At 41.9% G+C, this 8,489-nt stretch overlaps 1 long non-coding RNA gene across 1 annotated transcript; it reads left to right on the forward strand.

Moving 5' to 3' along the window:
- Positions 1 to 1,487: 1,487 nt before the first annotated feature.
- Positions 1,488 to 6,524, forward strand: LOC132827794 (uncharacterized). The gene is made up of 2 exons (XR_009646042.1): positions 1,488 to 2,230; positions 4,904 to 6,524. It is a non-coding gene; the product is annotated as an uncharacterized LOC132827794 (long non-coding RNA).
- The last annotated feature ends 1,965 nt before the right edge of the window (positions 6,525 to 8,489 follow it).

Consider the following 8,489-nt stretch of genomic DNA (forward strand, 5'->3'; position numbering starts at 1 on the left):
TTAAAAAAACAACAAACGATTAAGTGGAGAGAAGCTCAGAATCAAGTGTTGGGAGAGATTATTTGAAAACAGGAATATATAGGCAAAACAAGCAAACTGTAAAAAATGATACATTACAAAAGTAACATTGGAATCTCACTACTCGCTTAGGGTTTACTTATTTTATTGCTTTCTAACCGCACTCCTCACCTCAAAACCATGAAATAATGCAACTTCAGCTATTGCAAGGAAAATCAGTCCAGGGTAATCCATTTAAGATCAGTCCTAAATGATCCAGCCAACAATGATTTTTGGATGTGGTGCGTGTGGCTTTTAAATGGGTGTGTCTCAGCAACGTGTCAACTTTATCTCCTCATTCCTGAGGAAGGCTTTTGCCGGAAACATCGATTTTCCTGCTCCCCGGATGCTGCCTGACCTGCTGTGCTTTTCCAGCACCACTCCAATCTTGACTCTGATCTCCAGCATCTGCCTGGCTTAGTCGAGTCCACTTCAGTCCTTTGAAAGTGTGAGAATGTTACTGGGAATAGAGTTTGAATGTGGTCGAAAGCTTGGCGTGAGCTGAATTATCATCAGAAGGCTCATCATGGACAAGCAAGTACCAGCAGCCCCTAAATGACAGGCTCTTCCTCTTTACAGAGACGGACTGTCCTGCTGTGAATTCCCCGTTTTTGCAATTTTATTTCGATTTCCCAGCGTTAACCTTTTCTTTGTTCAGTGGGTTCATACGTATCGGATTCTGTTAAAAACCGGTAAATACCCCAACAAACCTCCTGACGTTGACAGATAATACATTATTAATCAAAATTGTTTGTTACTGATTTGTGAAAAACATGGACCCCTCGATTCCCTCCATAATCTGTCCAATTGTTTATATTACAACTGCAATGCTTTCCCCTATCAAATAATCATTTTAAGCAATAAATAGCCGCTGTCCAGCAGACTGGGCAAATATTAATGAGGCCCAACTGTTCCACTCTGGGTTACTTTGTAATGACAGGAGGACGCAGGTTCACCCGAAACTGGAACAAAGACAGCTCAAGAGTTAACGGCATCGCTGTAAAGAGGGACTGGAGGAAGAGCAGAACGCAGACTGCAATTGGATGCGTCAAGCTTTGGTCACGGGGGTGTGTAGGGAGGGATGGGGAAGGTGAACCAAGAGAAGCGGATCTGATTGAAACGAGAAGAACTCTGCGGCCGAGATTGGGCGAAAGCGCCTCTCTCCCTCTGTGTGTGTGTGTGTGTGTGGAGTGAGTGGCCGGGCCAGCTTAGGAGCTGCTGATTGGTCAGTGCGCCGAGATGAGGGCTGGCCCTACAGTCATCACATCCATTCAGTGGCTACTCCAGTGACCTCCTCTCCGCCCTTCGGAACTTCTTCGAGTTCCAGCCTCTCCCGCCACAAATCCTCCTCTGTGTCCCCCCCCCCCCCCCCCCCATCCCATTCACTCTGTCTCTCTCTCACACACACACAGACCCCTGTTGGGTAATAAACAAGAGCCAGAGGCTGGATGCAATCTGTAAAATACAAGAGAGGGGGGTGGGGCGAATCCCCGTGGCCAGCGTAGCTTTCTGAAATACTAACATTTGCAGTAGGCACGGAGTATAGGTTAATCAATACGATGCACTTGCAGCAATTTCCGCCCCCACCCCTTTTAATTTGAATCTTCCCCCCCCCCAAACACAAACATAAGTTATAACTTATTTCTGAGGGCAATTGTGGCGGGCTGCTGGCTGTAATTTTTCACGAATTGATTGAAGTCTTTTCTCGTCCGGGGTGGGGTGCATCAAGTTCACCACAACATGGAAAACTCCACGTGTTCGCCAGAATTCTGCAAAATGCATTCTGGCCAAGTGCGAGATTACGTCTGAACACATCTACCCAGTCCCAAAAAGAGAGCCCATGTCACCGGAAAGGGGATTGCTGAAGGACAAAGTTTAAAGGAGGAACGAAGAGCAGCGGTTGTTCGGGATTGCACGGAGAAATAAGATGGTTTTTCTTTTTCTTACTTTCAAAAGTGTAACTACACGGAAGACAGCTGGACGGTTGTGGCCCAAGACGGGAAGGATTCTGCAAAGTCTGAAGGAGCAGGAAAGAACGGGTGGAGAATCGTGAAAATAAATCGGACGTGCTGTGAATTGCATTTTGATTAAAACAAAAGAGAGGCGGTCGAGGCGAAAATGTGACCAAGGTGAAATGCGATTAGAGTCCGGCAAACAAGTGAGAAAATGGAAGGTAAAACGCTCCTCCATTGTCCCTCTTCCAAAACCGCGGCAGCCGCCTTGTTGAGAGCGGCGCTAGCCGAGTTCAGTGGGCAGGCCGCCTCAGCAACACGGCTTCTGCTTTAGAACAAAACAGCACATGGCGATAACAAGGGGAGGCGCAGAGACCTCGTTTAATCAGACCATCAAAACCGTGTTCATTTCTGACGCAGTGCATTATTCATGTTAAAATAACGTAGTCAATTAAGACAGGGTGGTGGAAATTAACTTTGAAACTTGGGGATATATGCGAAAGTTCACTCTCTGGATGACGAGACGGGCAACTTTGGAGTGAAATCGGATCCATTGATCAAGCCGAAAAGGTTGCTTGAGTCCTTTTGCCTTTATAGCTCCGTTTACAATTGTTAAAGAGCTATAAAATATAAAATCCCTATATTAATCGGTAGTGACACTATCTTCGAGGGATTTATTCTGCACCCGCCATGTGTGTGGAAGCGTGTTAAAACGTGTCTTAACACAAACATTAGAACGAAGCTCCGTGTCTATGATAATGCATGTATAATATGTTTGGGAAACGCGTTTTCTTCATATGGTGATTCATAGTACATGGAGATAATTCATATGTGGTCCAGATACCTTTCTGCACGGTTTGAATGATAAGTTGGTTTCTCAAGTGTTTTTAACGTTGCAATTCCACCCGCTTCGTCGCACATAACGTGGGACAACAAGTACGGAGGGGTATTCTTTTGAGTTGGCTTTGACTCTTTCGTATGAATTTAAATTCGCAACAAAACAAATTAACTGCAGCCGACTGGATCGGGAGGAGAAATCTGACCATGTTACAATGACCACATTTTAAAGTATTAACATTTCAGTACATCTTAGTTGTTACAATTTATATTTTCATACCATAGCTCAAACATGACTTGCGTAATATAATTGGAAACTTTTGCCGATTTGAGCTTTCATGGAATTGAAAGTCGTTCAGACCTTTGATTTTCTCATCGAGTTTTCCAGTCAAATGTCTCGTTTCGGATCAATTGATATTTGCATTACAGTTTGCAAAGGAAACTGCAATAAAATTCTAGTTGGCAACTACAATTATGTAAGAAGGGAATGAGATAGATAGAGAATGCTGCAATCACTTAATGTTCAGGATTTTCAATTCACTGTGAAAATGATACACCAAAGACTGCTGAACGTTGGCAAGGCCAAGTCAAACCTTAATTTTTGCAATTGCCGAGTTTAATTTTTTTTAAGGGCAAAGTCTTGTCAAAATTGATCGAGTAAGAGGTTAGTCAGTTTCAGGGTGTTAAAGAGCTTTCGATTCTCCCAATCAGTATTAAACTTTTATTTCACTACTTAAAATCCTGGATCACGAGGCGAACTTGTAGTTTAGAAATAGAGCAAGAGGTTACATTTTAGAATGTTTTAAAAAGCGTTTTCTGAGAATTATCAAAAGTTGTGGCTTGTGTCTTTTGAAGATAGCTCCAGCCATTTTGGTTGCTGTTATTCTCGACTTTGCTCTGCACTGCTCACAATCGCCCCTTTGTACACAGCCGTGTTTTCTAATAGCTTTTGTTACAGGATATACTAAAATTGGCGTTAAGGCTTTTTTAAATCGTCTACTTTATGTGAGGGCCGGACAGATTGTGCCTTTATAGTTTAAACTGTTCGAAATGCAATCCATTCGGGTGAATGATACCACATTTTGGATTAGTGGTGCTGGAATTATACCACACGTTTTTTTTGACACCACGGTGGACTGATGACTGGCGGCTTAATTTAAATTCAAAACTGCAATTCGATTTATTATATTGAGTTTTCTTTTAAAGGAAATGATGAATATGCTTGTTCGAGCCGTTTAGTGCAAAGTGTGCGCCCAGCATTGACAACACAAACCCACCCATTAACTTTTCATATAAAAACAAGAGCTATTTTTAAGTTTCTTTTCATGGAACTTCTGGCATATTAGGAAGCGCGTGTGACACTACCTCCTGAGAGGAAACACTTGTGTTAGGGCTCTTTGAGCTGCCAGGAGGATTCGCGACATTGCGAACGATTAATGGTTATCAGTATGGGGTTTAATATTCTGCTCCGCGTTCATTTTGACCTGGTGGCTCAAACCTATTATCTCGAATATGTATGTCCCAGCATTTAAGGATTTAGATCTGCGATTGTAGCGAGTATTTCAGCGCAGGCAACGTGAATAGTTAATTACCTAAAGTGAAACGGAATATATCAAACCACTTCTTCAGTTCTGAACAGTCTAGGCCTTGCATTTTTTTTGTTTTGTTAAGAGGCGCTGAATTCCAAAGCAAGTCTGTTCTGCTTGGAATCGGTTTTGATATAATTCCACGTCAGCGCTATTGGAAGGAACTTGGCTGGTGGTAAAAAGGTTTGGGACGTGGTATTTTAAAACACAATGAGAGAAAGCCTTTGACTTTTTATTTAAGCATGTCCCAACAAGAAAGTGGTGGATGGGTTTGTCTGAAACTTTAGGCACACAGCAGACATGGTTTTTTTTTCAGGCCGTCACACACCGGGTGGATGTGACACTCTCCCCGTGACTTTGAAACCCTGGCGGTTTCGAGCTAAAGCGAGAAACAAAAAAAAAACCCATTCTAAATTGTGTCGATTCTCTCCTTCATTCATCCAGTTCTGAACACTTTCTTCTCTGATTTAGGAAGCCCACAGCTGACGAGGGGGAATGAATTGCGGGCAAAGGCTTACACCAGACTACATAAAAGATGGAGAACTTCTGTAACTGTCCCGAAATACGTACAAACCATTGTTAAATGCGGAGGTTGCTCAATGTTATTTATTCCGCGTTCACACGGCTTGAAACAAGAATGGAGATTGTCTTGACAATATAGGTGGACCACGTACACACAGCTGCGGGGATGTTGTCTTCACTCTGTTTCATTTGTTTTGTCATTTGCTGTTAATTTATCGTTTTGATTGATAATATACATTTTTATTTTAAAAATACGCGAAGTCTCTTTATTATCTTTATTTTTGCAAAGTGTAACTTTGGGTGGAACACACTGTTTGAAAAGGCCTAAGATTAATGACAATGCTGACAATGCAGCGTAACAGAACCAACATTTTAATATCCTTTTCAACAAATGTCCAGCCTAAACGTATCCCGGTCCACAAGTCCGCCGGAGCATTACCAAAAGGTTAAGTTTTCAAAAAAAAACAGGATGTTATTGGGGACTTTACGGAAATCGCACCGATTCAGAGCAGATCACCTTTACATGTCCTATCTGGAACGACAAAGCTAGATTTACCAGCAACATTCATTTTAGCTTATTTTTTATTTTAAAAAAAGATTTCGTGGGTGCAGATGTGCTTGGATTTCTGTTTGCTAGTAGTACAAATGGTTTATTTTATAGAATAAAAAAAATTAAAGGAGTGATGAGCTCCCATTCTGTGATTGACATTTTATTTAATTCTGAAAACCACAAATGGCCCTGGTTTTCTGTCCCTGCCTTCGAACCGTTAGGGAGCCTGTTTACTGTGCAAAGCTGAAAGGCTCCAAAATTAAAAGATCAGTTGAAATTATTTTTCATTGCTCATCAGTCAAATACTCAAGATCTGTGTCCCTTTTTTTTGGAAACACATCAGGAACTTTCAGTTGAACGCCCTGACAGGTTGACAGTGGCAGGTTCACTAGGAAGGGGACGCTTGGTAGCTGACGCGCTGACCATTCGGAAGGTGCTGTATGCAGTGCCCGCTGCTGCAGAGTCTCTGCGGTGGGGGAAAATCAATTTGTGTGCGACTCCCAGGAAGGGACGGTAGCCCCCTGATTTCCGCCTCCAAGCCCTCCGTGCCAGGAGCTGCTGTCCCGCGGTGTTAGGAAAGCTCTTTTCCTTCCCCCTTGAACCCGCGCTGGGCAGTGAGCTGCTCTCTGTCGAACCGAAAGTCGGCCGCAACCGCTCCATGCTCCGTTCGCCTTTCGGGGGAAGGGGGACAGCGCAGGGAGGGAGAGGAAAATCCCATCTTCGCCCTGAAAAATTTCTAAAAGCCACTTGCTGCTCTGATCCCGCTGAAACGTGAAATCAGTCTGCCGCTTTGCGGACATTTATGACGGGCAATTAAAGCCGTATCGTTCTCGTCTGCAATTGTGAACCGTCTGAAAGTAGGCCTCTGTTTAAAACTTAGCTCACCGCGTCTAACACTATTTACCTTCAATTCACTTCGAACAATCTTTATATACCTGCGATGAAGCAATCTTTAGCGAGATGTTTGTCTATGAAAATGATTTTCAATTAAATTAAAAATAAAATTCTTTTAAAAAAATACATTGAAATGTTTTACATTAATCGAGAGGTATTTTACAATTTTATGACTCCAGTGTTGCTAACTCCAGAGAAGTATCAGATGATCTTCGCCGTGAACAATGTAACCAGTTTAGTTTCAAAACGGACAGTGTAACCAGTCAGTTTCACCGTGGACAGTGGAATCAGTTAATTTGGCAGTGAACAAATACGACCAGTTAGTTTCACAGTGCCCAACATAACCAGTTAATTCCACAGAGTACCGTGGAACCAGTCAGTTTCACCGTGGACAGTAGAATCAGTTAGTTTCACAGTAGGCGGTGTAACAGTTTCGCAGTGGACGCTGTAACAGTTGCACAGTGGACAATCTCACTAGTTACAGAGAATCTCAGACCGAGATTCCATCATGTTATTTCGCGTCGGCGGTAAATGCTGGATAGCATTAAAAAGACACCAGAAAGATAGATGCCAAGGACATACATTGAAATGTGACTCCAGCTGTATTTTAAGTAACCTGTGCTACTCAGCATCTGGAGTATTACATGTTGCAACATCGCACCGATTTGCAGAAGTCGCTAATAGTCGGCCACTCATTCAAATATAACCTGAGCAAAATTCGATTAAAGCCCGAACCTATTCCTGACACAGCCTAACGGGAACGCGTCTCCCAACCTCGGGAAAGACATAGCGCTGGTGCACTAGACCTGGTTGAACATTCCCAAGTTACACCTATCTCAAATTTAAAGATGGCGAATTATAAAGAACATGGGATACAAGTGGTACACTTAACCAAGGGCCTGAGTAAATAGATTAGAGCAATAGGGTACCGCCTTTAAATGAAGAGCCACTTTTGCTGCATATACTTACATTTAAGACAGTATTACTTGTGAAGAGAAAATTAATAATTCGTCTAACATTCTAGGGGTATTTTAATATTCACCTGAACACTGCCATTGTAGGAGTGCTGGTCAATACAACGGTGACTGATTAGTCCCTGCACAATTTCCCACCGGGTGGAACGTTATAATTAAAGTCATATATGATGTGATTTAAAACTTTTGTTGAGGAAATAGTTGGATGAAGTTGACTTTTATGGTGTTACGTCCAAATCGATTGCTATATATTCCACTGACAAAGGGGCTGACACCACTTTCTTTTTTTTTAAAAAAAGGGTGGTTTACTTCGTCAACATTTGTGCAAGTAAAAAAAATCATGGCAACACACATAGGCTCACACAGAGCGTGGAAGAAAAAATAGAAAACAGATGGTGAATAGGGGAGCTGTGGATGGGATGAGTTGATAAATGAGTCCTAATTTTAAGTATTGGCCTCGATCGAATAACCATAAGGAAAGCTACAATACAGGAAGGTAACAGCGTTTTAATAATAGAAAATTGCACATCCACAGCAAATAACCAAAATTATATCCAATCTGACCTGTAATGAACTTGTAGCACGAATGTAATATTTAACAGCATGAATCCTTTCAGAAACGCAGGTTTAAAATAAAGGCTTTACAAAGCCAATATCCTTCTAATCATTGGATAATTATGTTTTTATTGGTGTGCTTGATAGATTTTTGTGGTGTTTTTATTCAATCAAATGAAAAACAATTTCATCGTCTACAGAGGAAAACTGTATTAGCCTGCAAAAAAAACGATAGAGTCACAGTCCTACAGAAAACAAAGTGTAGAATTAACCCAATAATAAAAGCTTGGTGATAAAGCACAGAACAATTTTGAAACATTTTGGCATGGAATTGATTTCTTTTGAAATATTTCATTTGGTGACTGGAACAGGATTGGACTCCATGAGATAACGTGCCTTGGATGAGACGGCCGCCTCCCAGCTATAAAGCTGGAGAGCCTTGCACGCACCCCAAAGTTTTGCAAGTTTTTAATCATCTGTCCTTCATACAGGTTTGCTCCCATTGGGCACGTTCGTAAAATGCTTGTCTTTCCTTTATACAAACCTATCCCTCCCACGTGCA

The sequence above is a fragment of the Hemiscyllium ocellatum genome, chromosome 25 (assembly GCF_020745735.1).
Source record: "Hemiscyllium ocellatum isolate sHemOce1 chromosome 25, sHemOce1.pat.X.cur, whole genome shotgun sequence".
NCBI classification, from domain to species: domain Eukaryota; kingdom Metazoa; phylum Chordata; class Chondrichthyes; order Orectolobiformes; family Hemiscylliidae; genus Hemiscyllium; species Hemiscyllium ocellatum.